At 55.6% G+C, this 16,832-nt stretch overlaps 1 protein-coding gene and 1 long non-coding RNA gene across 4 annotated transcripts in view; one reads left to right on the top strand and one right to left on the bottom strand.

The window, feature by feature from the left end:
- The window catches only part of LOC102569209 (bactericidal permeability-increasing protein), an 80,792-nt gene that overhangs the window by 38,637 nt on the left and 25,323 nt on the right, over positions 1 to 16,832 (bottom strand). The gene's annotated exons all lie outside the window — the stretch shown is intronic.
- LOC109286357 (uncharacterized) lies at positions 9,426 to 13,623 on the top strand. The gene is made up of 6 exons (XR_009454905.1): positions 9,426 to 9,928; positions 10,442 to 10,502; positions 10,706 to 10,797; positions 11,161 to 11,203; positions 11,783 to 11,852; positions 13,228 to 13,623. It is a non-coding gene; the product is annotated as an uncharacterized LOC109286357 (long non-coding RNA).

The raw sequence follows: 16,832 nt of genomic DNA, 5'->3' as shown, positions 1-16,832 counted from the left end.
TCCCGCTGTGAATCTTCTGCTGATTGTCCAGGTGCTTTGAAGTCAGGATAAAAGGGGGGATCTGAGAAGCAGGGAGGGGGACTGGGTCATGTCATAAATCCTGTCCCCCAGCCCCAAGTCATTTTCATTGCTCTCCGTTGGACTCTTTCCAACTTGCCCACATCCTTTCTGTAGTGGGGGGACACGACTGGACGCAGGATCCAGATGTGGCCTCCCCAGCGCTGAATAGAGGGAGGAATCGCTGCCCTCCATCCGCTGGCACCGCTCCTCCCAATGCAGCCCAGGATGCTGTTAGCCTTCATGGTAACAAGGGCACACTGCTGGCTCGTATCCATCTTCTTGTCCCCTGTCCCCCCAGGTCCTTTTCTGCAGAGCTGCTGCCCAGCCTGCCCCGGTGCAGGGGATTGCTCCAACCTAAGCGCAGGACTTTGCACGTGTCCTTGCTGAACCTCAGGAGATGTCTTTTGGCCCAGTCCATTCGGGTCACTCTGAATCCTAGCCCTGCCCTCCCACGAGGACACTGAATCACCGCGCAGGCGAGGACCGAAGCAGCGCGGGGTGGCTGCAGGCTGCACCCCCACGCACGCAGCCCTGGGCTCTTGCACCGAGCCAGCGCTGGCTCCAAGCTCGCACGCTGCTGCAGCTGCCAGCCGCTGGGATAAGCGCAGCGTGAATAATGCTAACGATATTATATTACTACCGAAGCCTGTGCTCCCGCAGGCCTCTGAGCACTTGCAGGTGGGCAGCATGAATCTGGGAGAGGCAGTTAGCTTGGCAAGCTGTCTCCGTCTCCGTCTCCCGCCTGGCTGCTGCGTGCTAACATTGCGTCAGCCGCCTGACCTGTGCGTAAAGCAAGGGTGACACCTAGTAGCCATCGGGCTGCATTGCGAATGACGGGGCGATTCGGGTTTGTCTCGGATGGTTTGGACAGGGATGATCCTGCTTCAGGCAGGGGTTGGGCTAGGTGACCTCCAGAGGTCCCTTCCACCCCGCTGTGCTGTGATGCTCTGCGGGCTGCACTGCCTCGTCTGCGGGCCCTAACCGCCTAATTGTGCCCACCTGAGGCTATCCCAGGGGAGGAAGAGGAGCCCCAGCCACCTGCAATCACTTGAGTCCTCTACCCTGGCTCGGGTTTAGCTGCATCACCCACCACCCTAGCGCAGCACCTCAGGAGCCCATTTTGTTGCTGTGGTTTTGCAAAATAGCTGGAAATATTCAGGTGTTTTGTTTTTTTAATGAAAAAAGCAAATTTCCCCAAACATGTTGGGAGGGGAAAACCGGGTGCAAATGAAGTGAAAAGTTTTCCTCTGGAGTTTCATGGAGGAAAAGTCCTGCTTCTGACTGGTGCTTGTAAGCCTGGCCCTCGGGGTGAGTGTTGCAGGAGTGTCTTTCAGCATCTGATACCCTGGTTGCTTCACCTTTTTCTTGAAGCCAGAAAATGCTGTGTCTGGCTGTGCAGTGCGACTGCGGCGACTGCTGGAGTTGGGTACTCTATAAGCAGGCGAAGGGGGGAAGAAATGCTAGGGGCAGGGCAGAAGGAAAGGGATAGGGGCTAATAGGAGAGAAGGCACTAAACGTGCTACCACCACCCTGGAGCGGCGACTTCCAGCCCCTGATTACTTCCCGGCGACTCCATCCCTAGCTCCCCCGGCCCTTGTCAGAGGTGCAAGGAAGAGGCTCAGAGCGTCTCTGCCCACCTGGGCTCGGGGGAGCCGTGCAAGGGAGCACCCACGCCTCCACCCGCAGTAAATCCACGCCGTGTCTTAGTGCCGTGCGAACCATTTGTGAACGTGCAAATTGGCTAACAATTCACTTTGCCTAACATGTCACCCATGGCACTACAGGAAACTTGGAAATCCTTTTTCCCCCGTGCAACCCACTGCCAGCAGTGGCCTGGCTCCTGATTTAGACCAACGTCCAGGGTCCAAGTCGCATCTGCAGACCTCCAGGGCAGCCTGAATCTGCAGCACGCGGACAGGAGGAGGGAAGGGAGCTGGTATGTGCTAAGAGTGAAGCAAGCCACGGAAGTACTTGAGGGTTGTGAAGCCCTGGAGGCTCCAGTCTGCATTGTTCCAGCGCATGAGATGGGAGTAGAAAATGTTCTGCCAGTTGCTTATTCAAACACCATTTCCCTGAATGTAAAAAACCCCAAGACCAGCTTCTCATGCTCTCCTGAAACGCGCTCACTCACCCACACAGGGCACCGCGCAGGCAGTATTTACCTAACCCCGAGTGCTTTCGTCCCACAGGTATCGAGGCACTTCATAACTGGAGCTTGCCGGGAAATGAAATCCTACCTGATGAGAACGTCCCACATGGCAGGCGATGAACTGCTTTTGCCCTGAATCCACACAGACCTTGAGATCTCTAAATATTTCATGGGATGAATTGTTCTGAAATATTTCGATCTTGGAGCGTTCAAATGACTTGTGCAGAGAGGCGAAGGGAGCTGGGCTGATTGAGTCTGCAGAAGAGGAGACCGAGGGGATTGAATAGCAGCCTTCACCTCCCTGCAAAGAGGATGGAGCTGGGCTGGGCTCAGTGGGGCAGACGACAGGACAAGCAGCAATGGGCTCCAGCTGCAGCAAGGGAAGTTGAGGTTGGAGATTAGGAAAACCTTTCTCCCCAGGAGGGTGGTGAAGCACTGGAAGGGGTTACCCAGAGCAGTGGTGCAGTCTCCATCCTTGGAGGTGTTTAAGATGCGGGCAAAGCCTTGATGCAGTTGGGGCTGGTCCTGCTTGGAGTTGGACTAGATATGACCACCCTCATTTTCTATGATTTGGAGAGTATTAAAGTCTGTTATAAAGAACCGGTTGCAGTAGATGATGTTAAACCACCTGCATCCTATTAATAGACCACCTAGTATATCTTTAACATCATATAATTTGCCATCAATATAATACAAAATGAAGGACATGCCATGACTATAATACAAAATGGAGGAAACTTGGAAACCAAACTACGCAAGGTAAAATAGTCGGGGTGAATCAGAAGCAGAGACGTGGCACGCGCACCACCATTGCGGTTTCGTCATCTGCACTTTTTGCCGTGGACAACTGCAAACCCAGCACGCTCGTGTGGATTGCTGTGATTGCGGAGAACCAGGGTTGTCTGGGGAAAGCAGGCCAGCTGCTCGTGATGGAGAGGAGCGTGCTCATCCCCCCTGTGCAGATGCACCGGCCTGCGGTCCTTGGGTTGAAAGGAGCCCGGGGGCTGCCCCGGCACCCGGAGCTGTGGCACGCCAGGGAGAGGTCCTTTCAGCGTCTCCCGTCAATGCAGGGCTGAGCACAGCTCTGCGAGCCCGTCGTAGTACGTGGGGTGCCAACAACCACGCATACCACTTTTCTCCTGATGAGCAATGGCCCAAGCCTTTGGCAGGATGCTAATGCTGTACGTTAGATGTCTTTGCTAAGTGACCTCTCTGCAGACTCCAGCCCTTTCCCCAGGGGAGACCGGACCACGTGCGGGACGGCGCTCCTTTCCCAAGCCCTTGCGCGGAGGGCTCTTTGTTCGCCATCCCTTGGAGTCTATCAGCCACGTCCTAGCGAGGGTCAGGCTGGTGCAGGGAGCTGAAGCATACCCTTTGGTTGACCCCGGGGAAGAAGTGTTTGCACTTTCATCATCCCTTTTTATTTTCCTCATACCTGCCGTCTGCCTGGCTATATAAGAGCTGCTCCGTATCAGCACCACGGAAGAGAGCTCCAGGCAAGTGCGCGTGAACTTCAAAGGAGGCAGGTAAGAGCCAGAAAGCTCCCATCTCTGCAGCACTCCCCCATGAAAGGATCGACTGCAAAGTGGAGCCCAGCTGTAGCCGAGCGAGGGAGTCTAATGATGTTTCCTTTGATTGCTGTAGCAACCTCCTTAATCATTTATGAAAATTAATTTTTAAAGCGGGGAGAGAAGATCTGGCATGCCAAATCCACAGCGCTCGCTCGTGGCGGTGCTAAATTTGTGATGATGCCTCAGTGAGCGCGTGCAGCTGGGGTCGCTGATCGCTGCTCTGGGCAGGGGAGGCACAACCCGAACGGTTCGGTAGTGCCGGGGCCGGCTCCTCCGCTGGCCACGGCTGCAGCAGGTAACCCCGCGAGAGGATTTCTTTGACCCGCTGCTTGGACATGTTGGGCCTGGCCGTTAGCTGGCGTCTGGAAAGCCGTACGCAGATTTGCATCTGCTGAGGCTCTGGCCCATCTAGTTCTTTAAGCCCTAAAAATGAACAAAACCTCTCGAGATGGTGCCTGGGAGAGATGCACAGCTCTCCACCGACGGCACGGCACGGTACGCGCGCGTCCTCTGCAAACCATTCCAATGCCGGGCACGTCTCTCGGAGACCCTCCAACAAATCCCACTGATTTTATTTGACGCGATTTTCAATCGAAGCTGCTTGAGCCTCTATCTTTCTCCTCTGTTCAATAATCACTGCTACAGGAGCTGAGAATCATTATGTGCTGATCAAAGGGAAAATGTAAGAGACATTCCAGCGAATTAAAGTCTAATTTAATTGTGCCAAGAACTGTCATAAAGGGATTTAAAAAAGTATCTTGAACAGATAAAGAAGTTGTTCAGTGTGACCTAAATAATGTTATTTCTCTGTGCTGAAACTCAGCAATATGCAGATTGCACAGCGCCTTTCATTAAAGGGACAAGGGTGGGTTCAATTTGGCCTGTCATTTAGATTTGGGAAGCATCTGTTTCCATTAAGCTGAAGACCTGGAGAAATGTTTCTTTGATTGCTTTTTTTTTTAATTTCAAGGCAAGCAGATTTATTTGCATAAAGAGAGATTCTGGAACGGCGCTCGCAATCCAAAAGTATAACGTGGTGCTACGTTATGGGAATTGAAAGGGGGCTTGGTTTTGATTAGAACTAAATTAAGTGAAAATATATACATATAAAATGGACTGTTTTTGTTGTCTGAGTGGAGTGAAATCCCCCCTCCCCCCATGAAAAGCAAGCTCTTTGCGGAGGGAAAAATGAATGAGATCTTGCGCATGATTTGTGGGGGTGCAGCAATGCAGAGACGGGCGTTGTTTGAATGCCTCACTATCCCATCCGGGGGGCTCCTTCCCCACTCCTTGTTCCCTGGCCACTTCTGCGCAGATGCTGGGACCCCGGGGAGCAGGACCAGTGCCTGCATCCTCCTGAGCTGGGATTGCACCTGCGCTGATACGGTTTTCTCAGCAGGCATCGGGACTGAGGATGTCGGCGGCCTGGTGCATCGTCCTCTGCTGTGCTTTGCTGACCCCGGCTCGAGGCTTCTTCGGCCTGGGAGGGCTCCTTGGTTTGGGGAACGACAAGGCTGGCAATGGTGAGCTGGCCTCTTCCCGTGTGTTTCTCTGACCTTCCCGGAGCACGTCGCAGCATACCAGCTTGCATTTTTAGCGAGGCAAATATCACCTTGCTCTCGATTCTCAGAGTCCCTCTTCATACCTCCGCTCTTCACCTGTCGCTGCCCCGGCTCCATTAGCAAGCCGCTGCAAGCTTTCCTCTCCTGCCGTTCGGTACCCGGGAAAATAGGAAATCAGCTCCTCGGGCATGGCACACAAGAGCCCCTTGCCAAGGGCACGTTCACCCAGAATAGATTAATGGGAAGCCTAGAGGACTTGGACCCTGCCGGGCTCCCGTAAAACGAGTGGCAAAGCTGCCGTTGACTTCAAAGGCTGCAGGATCCCTGCCCAACCATGGAGGTGGGCTAGGCCAAGGAGCGTGTGGTCTCCCCCGCTCAGGAGGTCTGCTTGCCAAAGGTGCATTACTAGGGGAGGGCCCTCTAGGCAATGGCACCGAAATGCCTCTAGCATGGGGCTTTTCTGAAGACTCTCGGAGCAGAGATCTTCCTGGCCATCAAGGCATGCCCAGCACAAGACTTCCTGGCTACTCAAATGCATCTTTTGCTGATTTGCTAAGCCACAAAAATGGGTCTTGCACAGACCTTTCCGCTCATGGACACAGGCCTGGCATGTGCACGTAGCATAGACCTCCTTGGCCATGAAGCCATGTCTGCTTTGGGTCTCGTGAGTCATGACAATGTGCCTAGCATGTGTCTTCTAGACCATGAAAACACGTCTAGCATGGCCTCCCGTGGCCAGGAAGGTGTGCACGGCTCTGGTCTTTCTGTGCCTAAATGAAGCGGTCTCAGCCATGAAGTTCTTCCCTGCACTGAGAGTCAAGTGAGTAATGAAAGTTTATTTGCTGCAGGAGGTGTGCTCGGCACGGGTCTTCTTGGCAAAGAAGGTCTGGCGGGTACAGGTATTCCCAGCAACGAAGGCGGTGGAGGTGGTGTGCTCGGCACGGGTCTTCTTGGCGAAGGAGGTCTGGCGAGTACAGGTATTCCCAGCAACGAAGGCGGTGGAGGTGGTGTACTCGGCACGGGTCTTCTTGGCGAAGGAGGTCTGGCGAGTACAGGTATTCCCAGCAACGAAGGCGGTGGAGGTGGTGTGCTCGGCACGGGTCTTCCTGGCGAAGGAGGTCTGGCGAGTACAGGTATTCTCAGCAATGAAGGTGGTGGAGGTGGTGTGCTCGGCACGGGTCTTCTTGGCAAAGGGGGTCTGGCGGGTACAGGTATTCTCAGCAATGAAGGTGGTGGAGGCAGTGTGCTCGGTACGGGTCAGCTTGGAGAAGGTGGGCTGCTTGGTACAGGTCTTCTTGCTAACGGAGGTTCCCAGAGTAGTGGAAGCCAACCACGTAGTGGAAGCCTACTTGATGCTGGAAGTCAATCTGGCAAAGGTGGTCTGCTTGACACACGTCTTCTAGGAGGCAAAGGTCTTCTTGGCAGTGAAGGTCTTCCTGGTGGCAAAGGTCTTCTTGGCAGTGAAGGTCTTCCTGGCGGCAAAGGTCTTCTTGGCAGTGAAGGTCTTCCTGGCGGCAAAGGTCTTCTTGGCAGTGAAGGTCTTCCTGGCGGCAAAGGTCTTCTTGGTGGCGAAGGTCTTCTTGGTGGCGAAGGTCTTCTAGGAGGCAAAGGTCTTCTTGGCGGTGAAGGTCTTCCTGGCGGCAAAGGTCTTCTTGGCAGTGAAGGTCTTCCTGGCGGCAAAGGTCTTCTTGGTGGCGAAGGTCTTCTAGGAGGCAAAGGTCTTCCTGGCGGCGAAGGTCTTCTAGGAGGCAAAGGTCTTCTTGGCGGCGAAGGTCTTCCTGGCAGCAAAGGTCTTCTTGGCAGTGAAGGTCTTCCTGGCGGCGAAGGTCTTCCTGGCGGCGAAGGTCTTCTTGGTGGCGAAGGTCTTCTTGGCGGCGAAGGTCTTCTTGGCGGCGACGGTCTTCTTGGCAAAGGTCTTCTCGGCAATGGAAGTCTGCTTGGCCTGGGTGATCTGCTGGGAGCACAAGGTCTTCTGGGCGAAGGAGGCCGTCAGGGGCCAATGCCAGGCTTTACATGGTGAGTGAACATGCAAAGACGTTCAGTGGCATTATTAGTGCTGTTACCAACGAGGGGCCAAAGCCTCGGGTGTCACGAATTGCCACAGCTCCACTGACTCCACCATGAACGTGGGGGCTTTATGTAGATCTAAATGGCTCCACACAGCAAAGGGCAGCAGCTGGAGTTGGCCCATTACCCCTGCCTCTTGCTAAAGGGCATGCAGTCGGTGGGTCCGATTCACCGCTGCCGGTTTCTGGCTTGCGCCGGTGTCACCACTTGGATTTAACAGGGTGTAGAGGCGGCAGCGCAGTAGTGAAGGGCGTTACGTGGGATGGCTGTGGACGTACGTTCCTCCCCGCTGCGGGCAGGCGCGGCAGGCCCTCCGATGCAGCCGGCAGCTTGCTCTGCATCTGGCCGGGTGATGCTGACAGCAGGTCCCTTTGCCTCCCCTTCTGCCTTTGAACTCTATGCCTTCACGTGCCCGGCATAGGAGCAAAGACCACGGGCACTAGTTCCTTGAGTCTGGGATTTTCAAAGGAGCCGGGTCCAAAAGACTTTGATGAACTCCCTGAAGCCCTGTCGAAAATCCCAGCCTTAAGCATATGAGAAGCACCTGTACTGGCCCAGGGGCCCCCAGCCGTGGATTTTCACAAGCCCGGTGGCCCATCGCTGCCTCAGCCCCTTTGTTCGCTCCTCCTGGAGAGACATCACGCGCGTGAATGCCCCCGTGGGCATCTCCGTATGACTGTGCCGGGGAGCACGCGGCTGCGGGGTGAGCAGAAGACCAGGCTGACTTAAGGGCAAGACTAGCAAGATTGGGAAATATGCCAGGGCCAACCCACTCCCGTCCTTCTGTTTTTGTGTCTGCCCTGCAGGTTAAATATGGTGAACCTGGAGAAGATCCGCGTGTCGTGGAAAGTCCTCCGAGGAACCGAGTTACTGCTGAACCTGCAGTCCAGGCTAACCCTGAACCTGCCCGGGTGAGGAGGCGACAGCGGGGTTAGCAAGCACGGCTGCTGCCAGGCATGTGCCCAGAAACCGGAGTGCCATGGCATGAGCCAGCCCTATAATAATACGATAACTAACGTTAAAAGACAGCTTGGTAGCTAATGGCATATCCCAACATTTCCCGTCCCATTGAACCACTCAGTGTCCAGCTTTCATCAAGTTAAAAGGAGGCTCTCCAAGCTCGTCAGCTTGAAAAAGAAGGATCGAAAGCACCAGTGTGAGGCGCCAGCCTCGGTGCCCAGCACGAGAGCTCCTGTTGCCTCGTGCACGTGTGCGTTTCCGCTGGCACGTGCGGGGTCTCGAGGGAGACGTCCCAGCTCCTGAAGTGACAGGCAAAATTGCATTGGCTTTAGTAGCATCAGGGTTTCCATCCTGAGCTGCCCGTCGAGCAGCTGCCAGGCTGTAAAGCAGCTGCAGATGCCACGGAAAAGCAGACACGGGCATTGTGCCAAACGCAACAGCCCCTCGGTGCGGCCCTTGTTGGTGACCCGTTCATCCAAGCTGCTGGGGCCAGGCCAGTGGCGGTTTTGCTGCCGCGTGAAACCCAGCGACAGCGTGGCCTCGGCACAGGAGTGGAGGGCGCAGGCTGCTTTCCCAGGTTAGCTCGGCCCCCTCCCCAAATGCATGACCTGTCTGGGCCTCTCTTCCAGCCTCTTCTCGCTCCTGAGCGGAGCCTCGCTGGAAGCGAACTTCACGTCGCACATCGGCGTCACGCAGGAGACGCCCGGGGACCTCAAGCTGGTTGTTAAGGATTGCCAGGGCCTTTTCGGTGGCATTAAAGTCAACCTGCGCAAGAGGTGAGTGCCGGGAAGAGTCGTGCTCTCGGGCCATCCTGCACCCCAGATCGCTGCACTCGGGGGCTTCGCTTCTTGTGCATAAGTGATTCTGCATTTCTGAGAGCTTTTCATCCCTAGCACTTTGCAAGGAAGGGTCCGACCCCGAGTCCTGCTTGGATGCCCCGAGCGGGACTCGCTTGGTGACCTGCACGGCGGCCGCCTCTCCAGTCCTCGTTTCAGCCCGGATGCAGGATTCGCCCCCACGACCACCCCAGAGCGGCCGTGCACTGATTCCCAGACCTCGGCGTCATTCAGAGGAAATCTCGGCGGCCTGCACGGCGGGATCATTGCACAGCGAGCAGAAGGGGCCGCTAGAAGAGCAGCTTTCTCCATAGACGAGTGCAGGAGCCACGTACCTCTATTGCACAAAGAGCCGTGTTTAAAATAACACGCAGCCCTAAGGCTGGCTCTCTGCACGTCTGCAAGGGAGAAGTGCTCCTGCCTCAAATCTGCACGTGGGAAGACGTGCTAATGGGAGGGTTTTTCAAAGGCGCTGGACGCCCGCCGGTCCTGCCCGAGCCCCTGGGAACGGCGGATGTTCAGTGCCTTTCGCACCCAGCACACGTCAGGATGCTGGGCTCTTCCCCGATCCAGACCGGCGAGGTGCTCGGGACGCCGGGGCTCCTGTTTTGAGACGCGCGTTGACATTACCTTGAACTTCTTTGTTTCTTCCTTCCTAGTCTGCTCGGCAGTCTGGCGAGTGGTTTGCTGAACAGCACGCTTCGCACCCTCTTGCCGACGCTGGTAAGGCTGCGGGCCGGGCGGGAAGAGGCAACTTGGCCGGAGCTGCTATTGTTTTCAACGGTGCCTGGCAGGTTTTTAAGAAAACGGACTGATCCGTATAGACGTATATATAGTCACAGACAAAAACCCATAATTGAATTGTGCATACTTCCTTGATCTTTCTGGGAGCCAGGATTTATTTCTTAAAGGTAATTCAAATTCCATCATGCAACGTTACAGGATAATTTGTAAGCAATTGCTTTCTGAAATGCCTGTTAGTCCGGAGAAGGCACGGTAAACAGAAGTGACAGGATCACTTAGTAACAAGCCACTTGTTAGAAAAATCTTTTATTCTGTTAAATAGAGTCTGTGCCATTCGGCAAAGGGGGCTAAGCAATTTGTATGGCTTTGCTCCATGGAGAAAGCTGCGTCCAGCTTGCTTCCAAGGCCCTGAACCGGAGGTGACCGGTCGAGCTAGGGAAACTTGTCCATCCGACTGTGGGTCGCTGACCGAGGCTTTTCTGCTTGTTGCAGCTGTGTCCCGTGGTCAATATTTGGGTCAACCTCATCAACATGAAGCTGCACTTCCTTGACAGTAAGTGCGGGCGCGGGTCTTGTTTCCTCTGCTGACGCTTGGGGTCTCGGCCCGCCTGCTCTGTTCCTCTCCGGAGCTAATCGCGGGCTCCGGCGCCCCAGAAGCGGCAGGGCACGGGGATGTGCGCGGTCTCCGAGGTGCAAACCGGGCGGTGTTTGGTGCGTTGCATCTCTCCTCCTAACGGGCTTCCTTCCCCCGCGCAGGCACCATCTCCTTTGGGCTGCTGAGCAAAATCCACTCTGCCCTCTCCGCCTTGCCCGTGTCCACGGGGCAGTTCTTTGAAGTGGACTTGCAGGTACCGGCTTGTCCTCACCCGTCATCTCTGAGGCTGTGCTTCCCGCCCCGCGACTGCTGGGCTTGGGGATGTTTTGTCCCGGCCCCCTGCCCCTCCTAGCCCATCTCCCTGGCCTGCGGGACGGGGTGTCGGGAGGTGGGCTTTCGTGTGGCTCCCCTGGCAGAGATGTGCGAGTCGTTCCCTCAAAAATGAGAGGCCTGCCCCCCCCGCTTAGTGGCCTCGGGACCCAGCCACAAACCACAGGGCCTTCAAACACCGCCCGCCTCGCGCTCGCTCGCTGTCCTGCCTGCGCGCCTCCCCGACAGCTGGGTGGTCCCTGGCGCCCGCCAGGTTTTAATGCACGGCTCCGGGCTCTTTCTGTAGGATGCACCTTTCCCGAGCACCTTCATCAACTGGCTCCTGCAGGGTAAGCTTGCGTCCGGCGCGGCTCTCTCCTCGGAGACCCCGGGAGCCTAGAGAAGAGGGTGCTTGGGTCTTGGTTACTTTTGTCTGGTTGTTATCTCAGGGGAAGCCCCCCTTGGGGGGTTATGAGCCAGGACTCCTGGGGGCTCTCCCACTGCTCTCGTAGGTGGGTGGAGAGAAGATCCTGCACATCGCTAGGGCTCGCTTTCCTTATCCAGAGAAAGGGAGTCGCTGTAGTGCTTCCCTACCTTGCAAGATGCCGTGAGGCCTGATTCGTATTTGCAATGTGCACCGGGATCTTTAAGACCCATCTAGGACATTGTACAGAAGAAGGAGGGCATGCCTGCAGTCTCAGCCTTTCCAGAGATGTACGGTGGTTGTCTGGCAGGCGCCGAGTTATCTTTCCCTGCAAGGTCAAAGGCTGTTAACTTCGCCGGCGCTTGAAATGACCTAAAGCAAAGCATTACAGCAACCAGCATCTGAGCTGATGAGAAAGGCCTGCAGCTGGGGGTCGGAGAGCCAGAGACGGCAAAACGTGGGAGGGGAAGTTCTCCTAATGCCCATTCGCTTGAATCTCTCCCAGCCTCAGGTGTCAACCCTGCAGCGCTCAGCCCGTGACCTCCTTCCCGGCAGACCCCAGCAGGCAACCCAGGGTAAGGATGGCTGGACCAGGTGGCTAGGGAATGGTTTGGAGGCCCCAAATGCAGAGCCCCCTTGCCACGTCCGCTTGGTAGAGTTAGAGCGCCAGGCGGGCTGCCCCGAGCCCCCGGGCGGGTAAGCACGTGCATGCCGTGCTACCTGCAGACGAGCCTAGGTGAAGCGCTACGTTGCTGCCGGGTTAGAAGCTGGCCCATGCCCTGCGCATGGGATCCTGGCTGCTAGCAAAGGGCTTCTGCGTCGTGCACGACGCTCGCACGATCGCATGCGGGAACGTAACACTGCGACGTCCGTGGCCTCGTGCGGGGCTAATGCAAGGAGCATCGACACCGTCTGCAGCAATGATCATCGACCTGTTTCTCCGAACCTTTTCAGAGTGCTTGCTGATCAGCTGAACTCTCCATAAACGTTGCTTTTCCTCCCGTGGAAAGATGAACAGAGCTTGCCAAGCACAGCCCGTACACACTAGCAGCAAATAAACTCTTCCAAGGGGTATTTTTCACTGAGACCCCAGGCTGGGTGCCGGAGTGGCAGGGCGAAGTCTGCTGACTTCTGCAGTGTGAGGACAGGTCCCGTCTGACCTTAAGCTCTCTGCAGATGTGTTTAATGTGAGCGCCTGGCAAGCTCAGGACAGAAGGCAAAGGCCTTGGTCCAGCGCAGAGAGGGCCACTCTGGTGCTCAGGCCTGGGGGTGGCGGAGTCATTAATGCCACTGTTTCCCACCCAGAAATTGCACGGCTGATCCCCATGGCTTGAGAAAGGGGCTTGCTGGGGTGAGACGCAGACAGAGAGCAACGGGGAGCTAGAGCGGGATGAAAACGGGCATTTCTTTCGCTTTCCGTTTCAGCGCGGCGAGCTCCAGGAGTGCCCTCGGGCTCGGCTGCTCGGCAGACGTTGCTTGTGCGGATGCCGATGCCGTTGAAGTAGGAGTCTGGGCTCTTGTTTATGAAGCACAAAATCCTGGAGGCGACTTTGGGAGGTCGCCTAGTGCAACCCCCTGCTCAAGGCAGGGACATCCCTGTCTAAGTGGTCTCATCTGCGTGTCTGTCTGACCTGCTCTCAAGCACTTCTGAGGACGAGCAGCCTCTCCGGAGCATGTGTCTTAGTGCCCAGTGCCCAATACCCCTTGCTGTGCGCGCGCTCGGCACTCCTCTAGCTTGTCACATCCTTGCGCCCTCCTGATTGTAACGCTCTTTGAGTCGGTTGCTGTAAAACCCACTTGCATCAGGAGATCTTGTTAAAGGATACGGGCCAGCACCTGACATGCTCCTTCGTGCAAAACCCTCCCGGACTTCAGCAGCAGCGTTGCATGGGCTGAGGCCGATGTATCAGGCCCTGGCGCCAGGGCAAATAAAGCTTTTCTTTTGGACAGGGCTTCTCCTGGCGTCTGACCGCTCCGGGAAATCCTGCTGGTGGAAGAAACTTGCACCCCTTGGAAGCGTCCCACGTGATGGAGGGGGAGAAGAGCGAGACCGAAGGAACCTGCACTAGACCTCTTTTCCTTGCCGCCAGCATTTCCAGTGCTTGGCCGCACACCAAAGACGTCGTGCTGTTTCCGGCGATTTGAGTTCAAAACCAAAAAAGCATAATCCAAATGCACAGGTAGCAAGCATGTGGGCAAGCATTTACACCTGGAAATGATCAGAATCAGTGTTACCCCAGCAAATAATCTCCATGTGGCTTTGGGTGAGCATTGCATTGCATTGCATCGCATCGCGGGTTGGGTGTTTCGCATCTCTTGTGTTTCTCTTTCCAATAAAAGATCCTTCTTCATCTGCCTCTGAAGTCATTTTCTCTTCCAAACAGGCAAAGGATTTTAGCATTTGCCAGGGTTTTGCTATTCATTTCTCCTTTCTGCTCCAGAAGTTATTCTGATGCCCAAAGAATATTGAATAGAAAAGCCCATCGGAGAAGCGTGCACCACGACGAGATCCCGGCCTGGACTGGAATCTAAATCCTGCCCGGCCCTGGAGGCGGCAGGCCTCTTGCCATTTCAAGTAGCTGCAAAAATGAAATCGGAGCTGAAGAATGAGCGTTTCCCCGAGTTGTTTTATGCAGATTTATGCTGCCCTTGTTCTTGAGTCTTCTGGTTCATTTACTTTTCTTATTTGCCTCCCTCTTCCCCAGCGAGCCGGGTGCTGACAGCGCAGGGGCTGCTCTTCAGCTGCCAGCCTTGTTGCAAGAAGGGGGTCTTTGCACGGGGCGCGCAGCAGGGCGGCTCAGAGACCCCCCTACTGCAGTCATCTCTCTGCCCCTTGGACCCACAGCTCTCCCTCCGGGACAAATGGCAGGTGGTCACACGTTCGCTGGCCCCGCTCCCACGTCTCCCTCCATCACCCACCCCCAAGCTCCCACCACTTCAGCCACGGGGAGCCGGTGCTCTTCCACAGCCGGCAGCTGCAAAGCCCCAGCGTGGTGAGAGGAGAAGAAACGCAGAGGAGTGAAGGGAGCTTTCTCACCACGCGGGCGGTAGTAGTTTGAGCCCCTATTGCTGCCCGCAGCCCTCCGCCCCCGGGCTGGTCCTCTAGCATGAGGATTCGGAGCACCTGCGGCGTTTCGGCAGCCAGCGTCCATCTGCCCCCCCCGGCTCCCGCAGCCCTGAGCCTCGACTGCTTGTATTCCAGCCACGCGGCGCCCACAGCGCTTCTTGAGGCAACGCAGCCGAGAGCAGCAAATTGTGCCCAATTATATCTTACTTCTGGATGGGAGCGAAGGGGGAGAATAACAAGGCTGTTTTCCTGCTGCCGAGCAATTTGTCGACAAACGCGAGAAGGGAACGATTTCTGCAGACCCAGATCCCAGTGCACGCGGCAACTGCTTGGCCTGCATCAGGCTAGCAAAATATGTCCTGCAGCTCCCGTGAAAGAGCAGCCAGGAAAGTCTGTGCTTGTCACGCTGCTGGCATCATTTGGCTCTCAAAAGGGTGCACCTACATGTTCATTAATGCGCTTTTGCTAATGTGCATTAAATTTAGTACCTCAGGGCACGCTTACACATGTGCTTTAATGTGCATTAATGTGCTTTAATGTGCATTGGCCTATTTTAATGTGCAAGACTCCAGGAAAAGCTAATGCGAGCCCAGACCTCCGCTCCCGACCAGCAGCAGCGTGAACAACCACCGGAGGAGCTGGGAAACGAGTGGCACTTACGGCAGCATTGAGAAAAGCTGCAGTATCAGTGATTAGCCTAATTAAATTAGCAATCCCGAAAGATTACATGTTGTCTGCGCTACTCAAAGACGGACCGGCTGTTCTGAATGTCATGACGCTTAGTCAATCTATTTTGCCTTTTATTGACAAAAGGTAAGTTCTTCGATAAACCCGATGTGGACAGCTTGATTAAAGGCCAAGAGATACTGCACTAATTGAGTGCTTTGAGGACGTGCTGGTGATAGGACCAGCCGCAGATAAAAAGCCCTGCGATTCGAAGAAGGCTCGACACCGCTCCGCATCGACGGTAATTCTGTACCATCCGTGTAAAAGGCCATTACATCAGCAAGGTCCCTCCTGTGACTCTTTCCCTGCACCTGGGCCAGCGAGTCAAACCCTGCCAGGCTCCCCCGTGCAAACCGCGGGGCTTTAGCAAGATCCTGAGCACATCTCCCCGATGCCGGATGGGGGCAAGTGCTGATGGGCACAAAGCCCGGGCACAAAGCGCCTCAGTCCAACGCGCCGTGACTCTCCGTCTCTTCGGGGCAGCACGGTTCATCCGGATTCGGCCACTACCGAGCCATGCAGAGGAAAGCCTGGCTGGCTGGATGCACTTCTGAGGCTTGCACACTACGGTCACGACTGCACTGACCAGCAGCCTGATGCTTGCCAGGAGTGTGCCGGAGGCTCGAGGCTTCCTTCCAGGAGAGAGCAAGTATCCCGGGTAGCAGGGCCCGCTCGGACGTTACCTTTGGATGGGCCGTGCACTTTTCATGTTGCTTCCCAATGATTTACTCTGGGGGACATCAAGTGCAAATAGGACAGCAGTATGTCGGAAATGAGGCCCTTTGCTCTCACCGCTGTGTTGGTCTCATCCTACAGCAGGCTTTGGGTACGTTCGGGCCAGCCAAGGACACAGGAGCAACGGCTTTACGTGGATGCACAAGAGCCACGGAGCAGGTGGGGAAGAAGAAATGATAAGAAGAAATGAAACTATTGAACCAAGAGCTCTTTGTGAGCAAACGCCCTTCTGAGAAGTTAGACTGGCCGCATTAGATGAGGGCACAACTCGAAGTTCTGCTGATTTGGATTTAAGGGATGAATATCTTGCATAGATGCCTTGTCTTTATAGATGAATCAGGTGTGGCGGGCCAGTCGGGGCGCTCCTGCATGGAGCCGCCCACCTCCCCACGCCCGACCACCGTCCAGGCTCCGAGCGCCTCCCTGGGGTGCCTCCCGTCCGGCCGACCCCTTCCCTGGAGCACCCCCGCTAGCCTGGGGTCCCGCTGCCACCATCCAAGGCTCTGGACTCACTTCTGGCTCTGCGCACCTTGGAGAACGCAGGCCTGATCGTCCAATGGGTGCTAGACCCAATACCAGCACTTGGGCACTTCCTCAAGTCAGGGGCTTATTAGGAAAGTCTCCCTTAGTCCACAGACCTAAGGGGCCTCCTCGGCATAATGTAGACCCACCCCTCAATAAGTCTCCCACACCGGTCACAAGGAGAACTGTATTGATGACAGGGGGTAGGGCGGAAACAGGGTAAAAGGTAGAGCAGTATCATAGAAATATCAGAGGAATCCATAGAGCAAACCAGGGTGGCTGAGGTAGCCGTTTAAACACATCTGAGTTACTGAAGCTAAATATCTAATCGGATGTTTAGTAGCTTACTCACTCTCATCGTCCAGAGGTGGTTGGAGTTTCCTCTGGAGGCAGGGCGCTCTTGGAGCATGCGGTGATGAGGAGAGAGCCAGGCTCAGATTCACCTGGATGACCGCATGGCTAATGGCTGCCCCCCTTCTTCTTGGACCGAGCCCTTAAATAACCT

The sequence above is a fragment of the Alligator mississippiensis genome, chromosome 9, assembly GCF_030867095.1.
Source record: "Alligator mississippiensis isolate rAllMis1 chromosome 9, rAllMis1, whole genome shotgun sequence".
NCBI lineage: Eukaryota > Metazoa > Chordata > Crocodylia > Alligatoridae > Alligator > Alligator mississippiensis.
Note: the sequence above shows the minus strand (reverse complement) of the source record. Positions and strands in the feature narration are given on the sequence as shown.